Below are 17,192 nucleotides of genomic sequence, written 5' to 3' on the forward strand. Positions count from 1 at the left end.
ATTCACGCTCCTGTCGCCGGGAGCATCCTGTGCGCCTGCACATGACGCCCCCGGCGATGGAAGCACGAATGAGGATGCATGGCTAAGGCCGCGCAGGCACTGTGGCCCATCGTCTGGCAAAGTCGAAACTGAGCCACGACCAGAGGATCGGTCAATGATGGCGAGGGCAGAGGGCTGGCAAAAGCCCAAGGGAAGTGAAACTATTTTTATTTATTTATTTATTTCAGGTTTCCTTTAACCTCCTTGGCGGTAATCCCGAACTGAGCTCGGGGTATGCCGCCGGAGGTCGCCGCTCAGGCCCTGCTGGGCCGATTTCGTTTCTGAAAAAAGCAGCACACGCAGCTGGCACTTTGCCAGCCGCGTGTGCTGCCCGATCGCCGCCGCTCCGCGGCGATCCGCCGCGTGCAGCGGCGAAAGAGGGTCCCCCCAGCCGCCCGAGCCCAGCGCAGCTGGAACAAACAGTTCCGGCCGGCGCTAGGGGCTGGATCGGGCGGCTCTGACGTCAGGACGTCGACTGACGTCCATGACGTCACTCCGCTCGTCGCCATGGCGACGAGGAAAGCGAAACAAGATAGGCCGCTCATTGCGGCCTATCTTGTTACTTTCGATTGCCGGAGGCGATCGAAAGTACGCTTCCGGAGCGCCCTCTAGTGGGCTTTCATGCAGCCAACTTTCAGTTGGCTGCATGAAATATTTTTTTTTTAATTAAAAAAAAAACACATTGCAGCCTCCCTGGCAAAATAAATAAACCGCCAGGGAGGTTAATACACCATCTGCTCAAATGTTATATTTTTGTGTAAAAAGTGTATTTGGAGTAAAGATCCAGTAAAAAAAAAAAAAAAAAAAAGGTAACGTGAACTGACACATTTGAGCTGATGGAGTTAAAGGAAATATCCAGGCAAAAAAAAAAAATGAGTTTTACTTACCTGGGGCTTCTACCAGCCCCATGCAGCCATCCTGTGCTCTCGTAGTCAATCACTGCTGCTCCAGTCCCCCGCTGTCAGCTTGCCGACCTCGGAGGTCGGCGGGCCACTTGCATACATTTTTACGCATTCCCGCTAGTGCAGGAACAGTAACACATACATTTTATGCGTGGAACCACTAACGCGTAAAAATGTATGTGTTACTGTTCCTGCACTAGCGGGAATGCATAAAAATGTACGCAAGTGGCCCGCCGACCTCCGAGGTCAGCAAGCTGACTGCGGGGGACTGGAACAGCAGTAATTGACTACGAGAGCACAGGATGGCTGCATGGGGCTGGTAGAAGCCCCAGGTAAGTGAAACTTTAACAGCAGGCTCAATGAGGTGTCTATGCAAAAAGTGTGCACGGTGAAAAAGGAAAAAGGGCGCACAGTGAAGCCGAAAAAGGGTCTTTTTCAGCAATGAGAGCTGAATAGAACCCAACATTAAACACTCCCTCTAACGATGCCTAACCTTAACCCCCCACCCTACAGCTAAACTTAAAGCGGATCTGAAATGTATAACTAACTATAACAAGTAACTTGTCTATATATCTTATCTAAAGTTTAGATAGTTTACACAGCAAATCTAGCTGCAAGCAGCTTCAATAGAATATGATTATTTCTTCCTGTGATACGACAGCAGCCATGTTGTTTGTAAACATTACAAACAGGCAACCTTATCTGCATCTTCTGTGAAAAAAACCTAATCCCCCTCCTCCCCCCTCCTCCCCTCTGCCTCTGAAATCTCTGGCTAGTAATACCTCCCCCTCCTCCTGCCCAGACTGAGCTCCCATGAGCCCTTGCTACTGTCAAGGCTCTCTGAAAAACTGTGGGCGAGGCTTGTTTAGTTTATAGAGAATTAGAGTATTAAAACAATAACAAAAAAGTATTTGGCTTGAGGAATGCCCTATAAACAATAGGAAAGGAAAACAATTATGCAATGAGTAAAAGTTCATCTCGGATCCACTTTAAGCAACCAACACAGCTAACCTTAAGCATCTGCCCCCCACAGCTAAGCTTATCCACCCTCCGTGGCTAACCTTAACCAGCCCCCATGGCTAACCTTAACCACTCCCCAACCCCATGGCTCACCTTAACCACTCCTTAACCACCCCCGCCACCAATCCGCCGCAAAAAAAGAAAAACACAAAAAAATTAAATAATAAAACCTTGAGTGCCCACCATGATCCCTCAATGAGAGGGTCTCCTACTGCTTTTCTCCACATCCTCATGCTATTTCACAGAGGACATAAGCAGAACTCTGTGAGAAGATTGCAGCCTACAGTTCTGGAAGTAAGAGCTGCAGAAAGTGGCTGGATAAGGGGTACCCGACAAGGTCATTTACAAAGTAATTTATCTGACTTCAAACAGACAAGCAAGACGTACCCAGATAAAATAAGCTCTGTAACATAGTGTCTAAACAAGACTCCAAATAAAGTATAATCCTCAGTGCAGTAGTCGCACTCTCTTTGCACCTGCAGTACCCAGTGCTCAAAACAGACAAGCAAAAATAAATTCTGTAACATAGGCTTCAATTCATCAAGCATTACCGCATTCGGTAATGCTGAAAACAGCTGACTTTACGGAGCACTTAAGAAAATGTTAATTCATCAAAGCTGTTACCGCATGAAAAGCTGAAATTACAGAGCAATGTATGAGATAAATTACCAACTTGTGCTCAACACGTCAGCAAATGTCAGTAAATGTCAATTCATCAAGTTACAGCATTCGCTAACACATTTGGTGACTATCTCCAGCTCTCCCCTGTCCGTAACAAGCTTTGAATGCCTTCCTGTGTATGTCCTCATGATTGACAGGAGCAGGCAGCCAATAGAAACAGCCTCTGTTCTCCTGCAAGTGCCGCTGATAGGTCGCACAGGCTTCTCCAGTGGAACAAGCTTTCAGACCCCCCAGGCAGTGAGCAGAGAGAAGGGACAAAATATATTTTCCAGATGCCCTTCGGTAGTGTAACCCTTTGAGTCCCTGTTTGAAAATGCAAAGTTTCTAGTTGTAAAATCAACAAGCATGGCATTTGTAATGTCTCCAGGAAGTTCATCTACGTTGTGGCAATTAAGTAAAATGTTAAGAAAGACTGATGGACAGATTCAGAGCAGCAGAGGCAGTATAAAAAACAGTAAATGTAACACATGTTTACATCTAAAGGGATGTCTGGATGCCTTCTATTGTAAGGCAGCTTGTAAAAACACAGAGACATTCCAAGCTGCTCTGCACTGCTCTGCTGTTATCGAACAACCTTTGATGAATTGAAGCCATAGTAGTTTGGTAACTTAAAGCCAATGGGTACCACATTAAAAATAAAAAAGTCAGATACTCACCTAAGGAGAGGGAAGGCTCGGTCCTAATGAGCCTTCCCTCTCCTCTCCCATGCCCTCGGTGCTGCGCTGGCTCCCCCGTTCGCGTCCGCCGCCGCAGGAACTTCGGAGGTCTTCGGGAGCATTTGGGCTTCCGAAGACGGGCCGCTCCATACTACGCACGTCCGAGTGCGTCATAGAGGGCGCTTGCGCATGCGTAGTATGGAGCGGCCCGTCTTCGGGAGCCCGAGTGCTCCCGAAGGCTTCCGAAAGCTCCCTTCGGCATGCGGAAGTGGCAGTATTTGACCGAACTGGTCGAATACTGCCACGGGGGATCCTGCACGGGACCGGGGACCGAGAGAGGAGAGGGAAGGCTCATTAGGACCGAGCCTTCCCTCTCCTTAGGTGAGTATCCGACTTTTTTATTTTTAAAATGGTAAACACTCACTTTAATGAACATCTACCGCACATGGGAAAATATTGATGAATTAGCACAGTGAAGTGTAAAATACCGAATACAGTAATTTAACGACTGGGATTTTGTTATCGAGCAGCCTTTGATGAATTGAAGCCATAGGGCCATATTCTATTGTTGAACTCGCCAGTGCTAAGCACTGGCGAGTTCTTAACTTAGGCGATGGGGGCATCGCCTAATCTTATAAAACTTTAGACCCCCCAGGTGGAAAAGAACTCCTTTGAGCGATATAAAAGCCCAGCGAGTTCTTAACACGTTATCCAATTACCCTAATCATGCCTCCGGGAAGCGATACTTCCCGGCAGACATGAGCGTTAGCTTAGACCTCCAAAAAGCAGGTCTAAACCGGCTAACGCACGTCGCCGCCGCAGCATCTGGGGGTCTCCTTTAATAAGGAGACCCCCAGAGCTCCCCGTCGGGTCGCCGCACACTGTAGAAGCCCCCCATGTAGCTGCTCCGGCACCCCTGTTGGCATACATACTGCCGCAGATCACCCGATGCCTCTCGCCGCAAAATCCGTTATGTAATTATCTACACTGTAATTACTGTCTGCATAGAAGGAGCCCGGGCAAAGCATCTTTGAATCTGCAGCCTGGGCTCCCAAATGGTCCGCTGTGTGAGCCATTTTATTGGTTCAGACAGCAGACCAATGGGGAGCCGCAGATTCAAAGATGCTTTGCCCGGGCTCCTTCTATGCGGACAGTAATTACTGTACTGTACTGTGTAATTATATGACGGATTTTGCGGCGAGAGGCGTCGGGTGATCTGCGGCGGTATGTATGCCAGCAGGGGTGCCAGTGCAGCTACATGGGAGGCTTCTTCAGTGTGCGGCGACCCGACGGGGAGCTCTGGGGGTCTCCTTATTAAAGGAGACCCCCAGATGCTGCGGCGGAAGATGTCGGCGATGTTCGGCGGGCGAGTGCGCATGTGTGGGGAGTGAGGCCGTGGTGCTGATGGACAGCACTACAGCATAAACCTCACTCCTCATCGCCCGGTAATAGGGAGCATCGCTCAGGCTTTCGCCTGAGTAATGCTCCTTAACGGTCGGCCATCGCGCAAAGGATATGGGCAATAGGATTTTCCGGTAATCCTTGCGCGATGGCAAGGTGATAAGTAGCTCGCATCTGCAAGCTACTTATCACCTTGAATGGGATATGGCCCATAGTGTCTAAACAAGACTCCCATACATCATTTGTGCTTTGATTTTCATTAAATTGAATGCTTATAATGAACCTAACATCCAATCTTTGAAATGAAAATCACATGGTGAATGGCTACTTTTAGAGACAGTGTGATAGATGTAATATTTCCATTACACACAAGGGGGCAATAGACATTTACAGAAAAAGTTACCTATGCATTCACGTCATTTAAAGTTGTATGTATAAGTACTTCGAGTAGGGATGGTCGGAAATGCCAATTTCCGATTCCGCGGTAATTCCGCATTCCGCCATTGCCAAATACCGATTCCGCTTTCCGCTACCAATTTCCGCATTCCAATGCGGAATTTCCGCCGGAAATCGCGGAAATTCCGCCCGACTTTAACATTGATTTCCTCAAAAACTATAATGTCTTTTTGAAAACTTTTTTTTTGCATCTTGTTCAGAAGATTCTGTTTAATAAACCCTGAAAATTTGGTGTTTCTAGGTCATACGGGGGCTTTGCTATTTTTACTGTCATGTAAATGCAGAAAATAGACAGAAGCAGATTTTCTGCATTTTACATTACAGTAAAAATCCGCCAACTTTAGTGGTTAATAGCAAAGCCCCCTATGTCAGGATTTATTAAACAGAATCTTCTGAACAAGATGCAAAAAAAAGTTTTCAAAAAGACCTTATAGTTTTTGAGAAAATTGATGTTAAAGTCGGGCGGAATTTCCGCGATTTCCGGCGGAAATTTCCGCGATTTCTGGCGGAAATCCGCCTAACGCACTTGCATTACCGATTTCCGCATTCCGATGCGGAAATGCAATTTCCGATAGGAATTTCGGAAATTGCATTTCCGCGGAATCCGAATGAGCATCCCTAACTTCATAGTTACATAGTTACATAGTTATTTTGGTTGAAAAAAGACATACGTCCATCGAGTTCAACCAGTATAAAGTACAACACCAGCCTGCTTCCTCACATATCCCTGTTGATCCAGAGGAAGGCGAAAAAACCCTTACAAGGCATGGTCCAATTAGCCCCTAAAGGGAAAAATTCCTTCCCGACTCCAGATGGCAATCAGATAAAATCCCTGGATCAACATCATTAGGCATTACCTAGTAATTGTAGCCATGGATGTCTTTCAACGCAAGGAAAGCATCTAAGCCCCCTTTAAATGCAGGTATAGAGTTTGCCATAACGACTTCCTGTGGCAATGCATTCCACATCTTAATCACTCTTACTATAAAGAACCCTTTCCTAAATAAATGGCTAAAACGTTTTTCCTCCATGCGCAGATCATGTCCTCTAGTCCTTTGAGAAGGCCTAGGGACAAAAAGCTCATCCGCCAAGCTATTATATTGCCCTCTGATGTATTTATACATAATCTGTTAGAATTTAAGTATGAAATGCTTGAATTCTTATGCCTCAGTTACTTTAACTGAGGTTAGTTAAAAGACTTGATTTGCAGAAAGTCTCCCTTTAACCCATTCAGGTTCCGTCGTTTTCACGTGAGAAATGATCATCTCCCATTCATCAGCCTATAACTTTATCACTACTTATCACAATGCACTGATCTATATCTTGTTTTTTCCACCACCAATTAGGCTTTCTTTGGGGGGGTACATTTTGCTAAGAGCCACTTTACTGTAAATGCATTTTAACAGGAAGAATAAGAAAAAACTGAAAAAATTCATTATTTCTCAGTTTTCAGCCATTATAGTTTTAAAATAATACATGCCTCCATAATTAAAACTCACGTATTGTATTTGCCCATATGTCCCGGTTATAACACTGTTAAAATTATGTCCCTATCACAATGTATGGCGACAATATTTTATTTGGAAATAAAGGTGCATTTTTTCCGTTTTGCATCTATCACTATTTACAAGTTTAAAATAAAAAAAATATAGAAATATTTCATCTTTACATTGATATTTAAAAAGTTTAGACCCTTAGGTAAATATTTACATGTTTTTTTTTTTATTGTAATGGTTTTTTTTTTAATTGTAAACATTTTATTTGGGTAGTTTTGGGAGGGTGGGAGGTAAACAATAGATTTATAATGTAAATGTGTGTTAATTTAAAAATTGTTTTTTTTACAGGTGTAGTATTACTTTTTGGCCACAAGATGGCGGCCATGAGTTTGTTTACATGACGTCACTCTAAGCGTAACATACGCTTACAGTGACGCATCGGGAAGGGAACGGCCAGAAAAAGCGCAGCTTCTGAGAGAAGCTGTCGCTTTTTCAGCGAGGGAGAGGAATCAATGATCGGGCACCGTAGCCCGATACATTGATTACCTGGCTACCGAATCCGCGGCCGGGAGTGCGCGTGCACGCGCGCGATTGGCCGCGGGAGCGCGCGGTAGCGCGCATGGTTCCTGGACGTAGAAACTACGTCCAGGAACCAAAATAGGTTAAAGCGGTTTAACACCCAGCATTACAACTTTGCTTTAAAAGATTGCTTACAGCTTACAAACTATTATGCCAGATTTTTTTTTAAGCAGAAATTCACTGAATGGGTTAAACATGACATTTTAGTGTTGGATCGAACTAGGAATCCGCATCCGTTCTTATCTTTAGTTACAAAATGTATCTTTATTTGTTATACAAATAGACCTTTGAAAAGCCTGCCGGGGAAGCCCTCTTTGTTCTCTAAGGCCTAGTGCACACCAAAAACCGCTAGCAGATCCGCAAAATGCTAGCAGATTTTGAAACGCTTTTTCTTATTTTTCTGCAGCGTTTCAGCTAGCGTTTTGCGGTTTTGTGTAGCGGTTTTAGTATAGTAGTTTTTATGTATTGTTACAGTAAAGCTGTTACTGAACAGCTACTGTAACAAAAAACGCCTGGCAAACCGCTCTGAAGTGCCGTTTTTCAGAGCGGTTTGCGGTTTTCCTATACTTAACATTGAGGCAGAAACGCATCCGCAATCCAAAATCTGCAGCAGCCCGGGAGTATGCGTTTCTGCAAAACGCCTCCCGCTCTGGTGTGCACCAGCCCATTGAAATACATTACCCTAGCGGATCCGCACCCGCAAGCAGATCGCAAACCGCAGCAGAAACGCTCCGGTGTGCACTAGGCCTAAGAGCAGTGTTTGTTTGTTACATTGTAGATAGATACATTTGTAACTAAACAAGCAAGCACGAGGAGCATTTCTAGCTAAATGCAGCACTAAAATGTCATGTTTAATCCATTCAGTGAATTTCTGCTGAAAAAAAAATCTGGCATAATAGTTTATAAGCTGTAAGCAATCTTTTAAAGCAAAGTTGAAATGCTGGGTGTTAGACCACTTTAAGGAGGATTTCTAGAAGCACTGGAGAACATTGTGCTTCTGACTGCACAAGGCCAGAGGGCTTATCTGTCCTCGATGTACAGACATCCAGGCAGCCTTTGCTGTAAACATTGAGTGTTTTCATATTTCCTAAAGGTAAACAATAGCCAGGAAACATTTTACCCAATTACTGGGTACAAGTAGAGGAAAGGGTCATCCATCACATGCTATTATCAGCCAATTGCATGTGATGGGGACTGGACCATCCCTGCTGGATGATGTCACATTTAACTCTTTAGAATCTAGTATAAGAATAGCCAACATGGGCTCCCGAGGGGACTTCTCACGTATGACTTTACTTTTTACTTCTGTTTCTACTTTCCTTCTACATTATCTGTATGCTGTATATAGACCTAAGTGCAACTAGCATAGATGTAACAAAAGAGAAAGCCTGGTCTAGTCTTCTAGGGATAGACCAAGTCTGCATGGAACACATAAAATTCTACAGACCGTTTGCTTTCCCGAAGTAACATGTAACAAAGATATAAGATTGCTGATGAACACATCTGTATATTTGTTTTACAAATAAACTACTGAAACTTTGACGACGTCTGGGAAGTTCTATCTCCTATGCTGTTTGCTGTGATGAGTGTGGAGTTATCACACTTCCTGTGATATGGTGCCGAACGAAGGTGTAGCGTTGTTGCCCATAGCAACCAACAAATATTTATTACAAGATCCTTTAAAGTGAACCCGAGGTGAAAATAAACTGATGAGATACACAATTTTATTTTTTCTCTTACTCCCAACAATGATTTTTTTAGATATCCTGTGGCTTTATTTTACATTTAAACATTTGCAAAGTAGATTGAAAATTCTATTGTCTCTGCTCAATGGCAGTCTATTAAAGAGGAAGTGAAAATACATTATTAATAAAATTGCTTATTTTTTACAATATTACGTTATAATTTATTTAACCAGTGTTTGCCCATTGTAAAATCTTTCCTCTCCCTGAATTACTTTATGAAATGTATCACAGGCAACAACATCTTTAGTACTCGCAGGTAATCTCTGCAGAATTTGTATTTACCAAGAACTCTATGGACAGATAGATATACTGCTTGCTTGGCAGTTGGATATAGAATGTATTGCCTACAATGCAATGAGGCTCAGAGACAGGAAACTGCCAGGACCATGGTCCTGACATCACACTGTGGGAGGGGTTTCACCACAATATCAGCCATATAGACTTTAAGTGTCCCAGAGTTAAAATACATAAACCATTGACCTCTTTCTATACCTCCCATGCCCTGTGTAGTTGTATTCTGCTAGGAAAACATAGATGGAAGAGGAAGCTTCACATGGAATTGGAAGGTGACTGCTGCACATAGAAGAACAGTAACAAAAAAGTAGGCCTAGAGGTGGAAAATGTATAAATCTGGACTTGAGTATAGCCTATTGGAGAACGTTATGCTGTGAGGAGATGATCTCGATGAACCTTGAAACAATAAAGGATTTTGGACAGACAATGGGCTCAATTCTGGTAGCTATGTGAGGTAAATATTTTTTTGTAGGTAAAATACCTCATGAGGTATTTTCCTCTTCTTTTATCAATTCTGAAAGATTTTTCTCCATTTCCGAACATGAGGTAAAACAGGAGGTAAAACATGAGGTAAATGGAGGCGCATGCGTGCCGCAATCCAAGATGGCTGCCTAGGCGAGGAGCTCCTCCCGATGGTCCGGATTAACAGCCCTTTTACATCATAAATCCCATCACGGGCACCCAAATTAATCAGCATCAGGTGGGGGAACAAGCCAGCCCCCGATTTATGGGCAGGAAAAGAGGAAGAAAGCGAGGAGGACACCGTACGCTCGATCATTACCTGCTAAGGCCTAGTCCGCGTTCCTCTCCAAAGATGGCGGCGAAAGAGGTGCAGTCGGAATCCGTCACAGGATATATCACCAAAGAGGTGCTGGAAGGCTGCCTCGCAGACCTATATGCCAAGGTTACGACTTCAGTGAAGGCTTCGATAACAGAGGCAATACAGGAGCTGAAGACGGATTTATCGTCGGCACTGTCACGAACATCCATATTGGAAAAAGAGATGACGACACTACAACAGCGCTGTGACTATCTTGAAGCGGAAAACTCCAGGCTCTTTTAGAGTCGGTTTCCACCTTTCACCGCTCAATGGAAGATCAGGAGAACCGGGACAGGAGACAGAATTTGAGGCTGAGAGGAGTACCAGACACTGTCCGCCCACAGGACATCAAACAGTATGTACTTGATCTGTGTATCTCACTGTCCCCGGATACTCCGAAAGAGTTATGGAGGCTTGATAGAGCACACCGTGCACTAGGCCCGAGACCTCCGGGAGCCCCACAACTGAAGGATATAATTGTGCGATTTCATTATTATGAAGCAAAGGAAATTATATCGCTGGCCACCAGAAATATGCAATCATATCTTTATCTGGACACTAAAATACAAATCATGAGTGACATTTCCTCTATCACTTTGGCAAAACGCCGTAAACGACGGCCGGTAACTACATTATTGCGGGAAAAAGGTATACCGTACAGATGGGGGTATCCATTTAAGCTAATAGTGGTAAAGGAAGGAGTCTACCATGCAATATCCGACCCCGTGGATGCTGGGGACCTGTTGAAAGGACTGGGGCTCACTCTCCCGAAAACTCCAGAGAAAGAATCTCCTCAGGATAACGTTAATCCTCCTCTGCTTTCCCCTGCATATCCTTCACCCAAAAATGGAGAGGTTTAGCTAGGGTGCCATCATTATATTAGAAAAACATGCTAATTTTTTAATAACAAATGTGTTGAGTCATTTACTGCATAGGTAATACTAAACAGCAGTTAAAGGTCTAGGGAGTTCCGGGCCCTGAGGGAGGCGACGAGCTGGGCATAACCACGTTGGTGAGTGTTCCATGCTTCCTCAATACGGGTATGAAGCGGGTCATACCCAATGGGACGTTTCACTTCCCATAAAATTTAGATTGTTGCACTGTTTGCTATGTTTAATATTTTTTTTAACAGGTTGTTCGCAATCACAAGCAACAGATGCACACCGCCATTTTAGGGCGGGGTCTTCCTCTTTCTTCTGCTATTCCTTTAATTTCTTTCTTCTGTTCTCATTCTTCTCTCTTCTTTTGTTTTCTGAGTGTCTGGATCATATAGATACATTAAGGTTTATGAAGGTAAATGACGAAGCTGGTTTCCGGAAGGGTAATTATGATATCAGATACGCGCATACCCACCTTTTAAAAAATGATTAAAACATTAACATTAAACGCAAAGGGTCTTAACTCAATTCGCAAAAGGTATCTTGCACTAAAAGACCTGGAGCGTTCAAAGGCGGACTTTGTTTTACTCCAGGAAACCAGATTTTCTAATAAAGGTCAGGGATTTCTAAGAAGTAAAAGCTACCCTGTGGCGTTTTTGGCTAGTGCGCCGACTAAAAAAGCAGGCGTAGCGATATTAATTAGACATAATTCGTGGTATCTGATACATACTGTGACCCTGGTGGAAGATTTATTATTTTAAAAGGCTCTCTTCATGGGGTGACAATAGTTATAGCTTCAGTATATGCACCAAATGAAGGCCAGATCTCCTTTATAGATAAAGTATTAAAGAAAGTAACAGCTTTCAATTGTTCTAATATAATATTAGGCGGAGATTTTAATTTGGTCTTTTCCCCCACCAGTGACAGAAAATCCACTACTAAGCCGCTAAACTTTTCTGAAATTTGTAAAAATTCCCGTAAGTTCAGGGAACTTTTAAAGGAATATGGGTTGCTGGATGCCTGGAGAGTCCTACATGTTTTAGATAAGGATTTCACTTTTTATTCGCATAACCATGGAACTTTTTCCAGGATCGATTACATCTTTATAACACCTACTCTACTCTCGGCTCTGAAAAAAGCTAATATAGGCCCCATATCCTGGTCGGATCACGCTCCCCTGGACATAGAACTACATTTAGCTGGGGCGGGTCAGATACCATCAGCATGGAAATTGAATAATAGCTTACTTAATGATGCTTATGTTTCCACAGAGATTTTAGAAGCCATTCAGGAATTTTTCAGACATAATGAGGGTTCAGTAGAAACATTAGGAATATTATGGGAGGCGCATAAAGCTACGATAAGAGGGAAAATTATAGCACTGGCATCTAAACGTAAAAGAGATGCTCAACTAGCTATAGACTCCCTATACCCCAAATTAATCTCACTGGAAGAAAGTTTTAAACAGAATCCGATACCTGAAACATATTCACAACTACAATTAGTAAGGCACGAACTCTCGGAACTTCAGTTTAAAAGGGTAGAAAGATCCATCCTATTTACACGTCAGTTATTTTATGACAAAGGAAACAAGGCCCATACAATGTTAGCAAAAAAATTAAGGGAAATGAAATCAAGAAATGCGGTTTTCACATTGAGGGATAATCAAGGGATCATACAGCATGATATTAGAAAAATAACCAGCATCTTCAAAAATTACTTTGCCTCTATATATAATTTACAGGACTCAGATCCTTCTTTAAATCCTTCCATATTAGAAATCCAAAAATATTTGAGGGAATGTGGACTCCCCAGGCTATCTGAATCCCAGGCTTCGACACTTCATAAACCTATCAGTAGAGAAGAGGTTGTGGAGACTCTGAAAACACTGAAACCACACAAATCACCTGGTCCGGATGGATTCACGGGGGCTTACTATAAAAAATATGCTGATATACTGATTCCAAAATTAACGCACCTGTTTAATGCATTCTTAATAACAGAAAATATTCCCCCTTCTCTTTTACACTCACATATGGTTGTTATCCCCAAACCGCAAAAAGATTCCCTGGACCATAGGAACTATAGACCAATCTCTCTATTAAATGTGGACTTGAAATTATTCACTAAAATACTTGCAAACAGGTTATCACTCCTCATGCCCTCGTTAATCCACCCGGACCAGGTGGGATTTATTAGGGGGAGATATGCGGGGGATAATGTACGAAGAGCATTTAACATTGTGGACTTAATTAACCATAACCAGATACCTTCGATCTTACTGAGCCTTGATGCAGAGAAGGCTTTTGACCGTTTGAGTTGGCCTTTTCTGTATCAATGTCTCACACAGATGGGATTCTCTGGAATTTTTCTGAATGTGATATTCAAGCTCTATTCCTCCCCAAAAGTAGCCCTAAAAATACCCTATTCAAACCCACATGATTACTTCTCTATTTCAAACGGTACCCGTCAGGGTTGTCCCTTGTCCCCCTTATTATTCGCTTTAACTATAGAACCTTTGGCGGCTAGGATTAGGGGCAACCCTGACATAAAGGGCATAGAACATGGGGATTCCACCTACAAAATATCGTTATTTGCAGACGATGTTCTCTTGTCGTTATCTAGACCCATGCTTTCTCTGCCTGTATTGCAGAAGGAAATTAAAGAATTTGGTAGCTACTCTAATTATAAAATTAATAATTCAAAATCAGAAATTTTACCTTTTTTCCTATCTTCTGTGGAGAGTTCTATTATGAGAGACAAATTTTCCTACAGAATCCAATCAAACAACCTAAAATATCTGGGGGTTCTTATACCTAGAAACACTAAGGAGGCGGCACGGCTGAATATCACACCGACAATCCAGAGAATTATCAGGGATCTCACGAAATGGGATACATACCCAATCTCCTGGATAGGTCGTATGACCTCATTTAAGATGAATTCCTTGCCAAAGTTGGTATACCTAATGTCCGTTATGCCTCTATGGCTTCCACGCTCTTTCTTTGATCCCCTGCAAAAGACGCTCTTTTATTTCATCTGGAACCACAGACCTCCAAGAATAGCTAGAAGTACTCTTATGCTCCAAAGGCAATTCGGGGGTCTGTCGGTTCCAAATGTCTATAACTATTATATAGCTTGTCAGCTTAGGCAGATGATAGCGTGGGGCTCTAGGATCCCCCACGCCCCGTGGGCAAAAATAGAATTCAAGCAATTTTTACCCTGGCACCCTAGCTCAGCTTTAGTGTCCATAGACAGAATAGCACCTCCCGATACTAAAATACTCACCTCGATCACTGTTAACTTAAAACTCTGGAGACATCTACACAGATCATTGACCTTATTTACTAAAGACACAAGACTTCAACCATTGTTTGGTAATCCACAATTCCTGCCAGGAATTTCAGATCTTTCCTTTACCCAATGGAAACTCAGTCAAGTCCTAAGGATTGAGGACATATTGGATCCTTTCACCAAACGTTTGTACTCATTTGAAGTTCTGAAGAAACGTTTAAACCTGTCAAACTCACATTTTCTGCAATATCTACAGATTCGAAGTTTTTTATATTCACTCTCTCCAACATTGACTTTCCCTGCTAAGACTGATTTAGAAAGAATATGGGAGATGGGCCCCACATCTAAAGGAATCATATCACATCTGTACACGTGGATCAACAGCCCAAAGAAGGATCAGTCGGATTTTAATCTGAATTACATGAGATACTGGGACTTGGTATGTAATACAAACACCACAATCCAGCAATGGGAAAAAATTTGGTGTAATATTGCCAAAACCTCGTTATGTGTTACTACTAAAGAAAACATTTACAAGATATTAATGTTATGGTACAGAACCCCGGAAAGGCTGCACAAATGTTATCCTAATGTATCTCCATTATGTTGGCGGGGATGTGGTCAAATTGGCTCAATGTTCCACTTATTCTGGGAGTGTCCAAAAATCCAGAATTATTGGGCAATGATTATTGATACTATACACTCCCAGATAGACTTAGAGATTCCGAAAGAATCCCTGGATATGCGTTCTGGGCAAACCAATTCCTAAAATCGGGGCGCATACCCAGAGATTAGTGAATCACTATTTAACAGCCGCTAGATGTCTGATTGCTTTATATTGGAAAAAGACCTCCTGTCCTTCTAAGCAGGAGTATCTGAATAGAGTGGCCTATGTCTATAAACTAGAATACCTTACTGCTCAACTGTCGGACACTATACACAGATTTAATAAGATTTGGGAGAGATCTCCTCTGTTTGTGAATTGAGCAGGGTTCAGTTAGATGAGAACTAGGGGTATATGCACCCTAGACTTGTATGGTCTCCATAGTCTCATAACTAAAAAGCATAATCCAGACACTCGATCTGCTCTCTTTCTTCCTACTCTTTTTCTTTACTTTCTTCATTTTCTCTCTATCTCTCTTACCTCCCTTAGGTATTCTCTTTATAAATAAACAAAAAAGTCCTTAAGAAGTTATCTGATAATTGTAACATTCCAGGGCTTCCCTCAGAGGAATGGTAGGATGATTGGGGAGCTTGGTAATCCCCACCACCACTCCAGATTCACTTTAATCTGCTGCTCATGTTAAAAGGGATACCCTGGGGTTTCCTTGTATTGGTAATGTTGTAACTTAAGTTTGTATTTCTTTATATTGGACACTGTTGTTACATTCTGTACACTGTATATTAATTAGTGCAAGTTAATATGTATCAAGCTTTTACTTCTTAATAAAAACTTGAATAAAAAAAACATGAGGTAAATGCATAGAGTGAGGTAAAACATGAGGTATTTCAGTGGTAAGCCTGCAGCAAATAAGTAATAGTCTTTAATTGTCTTCCATAAGTTAGGATAGTCTTCTGAAGATGTTTTTTTTTAAAAAAAAAAAGAAGGGAAGGTGTATTTGATTATGTAACAACCTATGAAAAGTAAATTTATAGGCATCCATTATAAAAAAAAGAAAAAAAAAAGAAAAAAATCCAGCTCATTTACCTTTAGAGGCTGGGGGGAGGGGTCGGAGCACTTTTAGAGGCTGGGGGAGGGGTCAGCACATTGAGAGACTGGGGGTGTGAGTACTTTTACTTTTAGAGGCTGAGGGTCTGGGGGGGGGGGGGGGGTTACAGCACCTTTACTTTGGAGGCTGCTGGGGGGGGCCTCAGAGCACTTTTAACCAGAGGAGGAAGGGGGGGGGGGGGGAATTGGTGTTTGCCGCAGTTTTACTTAATTTGTATAAAAAATAGAGGCTGTGGGTTGGAGCATTTTTACTTTTTTTTCCAACCAATGGTTGGGGAATGGCAATGTTGAGGGGGGGCGCGGCAGATGAAGGATTGTACAGGGTTTGGAGCACTTTTTCTTTTTTATAACAAAATGGAAGCTGGGGGGGGGGGGGGATTCGTTGGTCAGATCACTTGTACTTATTTCAGATCAAGCTGAAAAGGCTCCATGTTATGCATGTTATGTGACAGATATCACAATTCTGTCACAGCACTACATTTATCATGTGGTAGAGGTAGGTCTAATTATGTGAGGTAAAAGACATGCAAACACGCACCTTATTTCTCTTCAGAATTGAAGTGTGAGGTATTTCACTACTAAATACCACACATTTTTAGTTGAAAATTACCACATGAATTACCTCATGAAATTACATGAGGTAAAACTTTACTTAAACTACCAGAATTCTAACGTTTATTTTCATCATGAGGTAAATCAAATTCCATGAGGTAATTATCTACTAAACGCTACCAGAATTGAGCCCATGAGTCTGTCATGCAGATGTCTAATGTCAGTATTTAATAATAAAGAATAATAAAAAAGCAGCCATCCTTAAATTAAGACCCACCATCTTTTTTATTGACACTAGAACTAAAAGCTTACGTATCAGCCCATATATGTCAGTGGTGGTGCATGAACTGTTCACCCTGCAGTAACAGCAGGCCAATATTCTTATATGTCATCAGTAAACTATTCTAAAACATAAAGATTATTTCATTTAAGTTGACTTTTGATTCAAATGTAAAATTTCTTCTACTAGTTTGTTGTAATCACCGTCACAACAGACCTGGTATTTTGATTAAAAATAATACCAGGAAAGTGGCTGAGCAGAGTGAGAATTACAACCATTTCACCGGGTAACAGTTCACATGTACTGTATGTATGTCAAATACAAACAGCTGTCTGTCACCCAGTTGTACATGTATTAGTACATAAATATC

At 42.3% G+C, this 17,192-nt stretch overlaps 1 protein-coding gene across 1 annotated transcript in view; it reads right to left on the reverse strand.

Annotated features, from left to right (window-relative positions):
* The window catches only part of LOC137561393 (chloride anion exchanger-like), a 130,138-nt gene that overhangs the window by 43,631 nt on the left and 69,315 nt on the right, over positions 1–17,192 (reverse strand). The gene's annotated exons all lie outside the window — the stretch shown is intronic.

The sequence above is a fragment of the Hyperolius riggenbachi genome, chromosome 3 (assembly GCF_040937935.1).
Source record: "Hyperolius riggenbachi isolate aHypRig1 chromosome 3, aHypRig1.pri, whole genome shotgun sequence".
NCBI classification, from domain to species: domain Eukaryota; kingdom Metazoa; phylum Chordata; class Amphibia; order Anura; family Hyperoliidae; genus Hyperolius; species Hyperolius riggenbachi.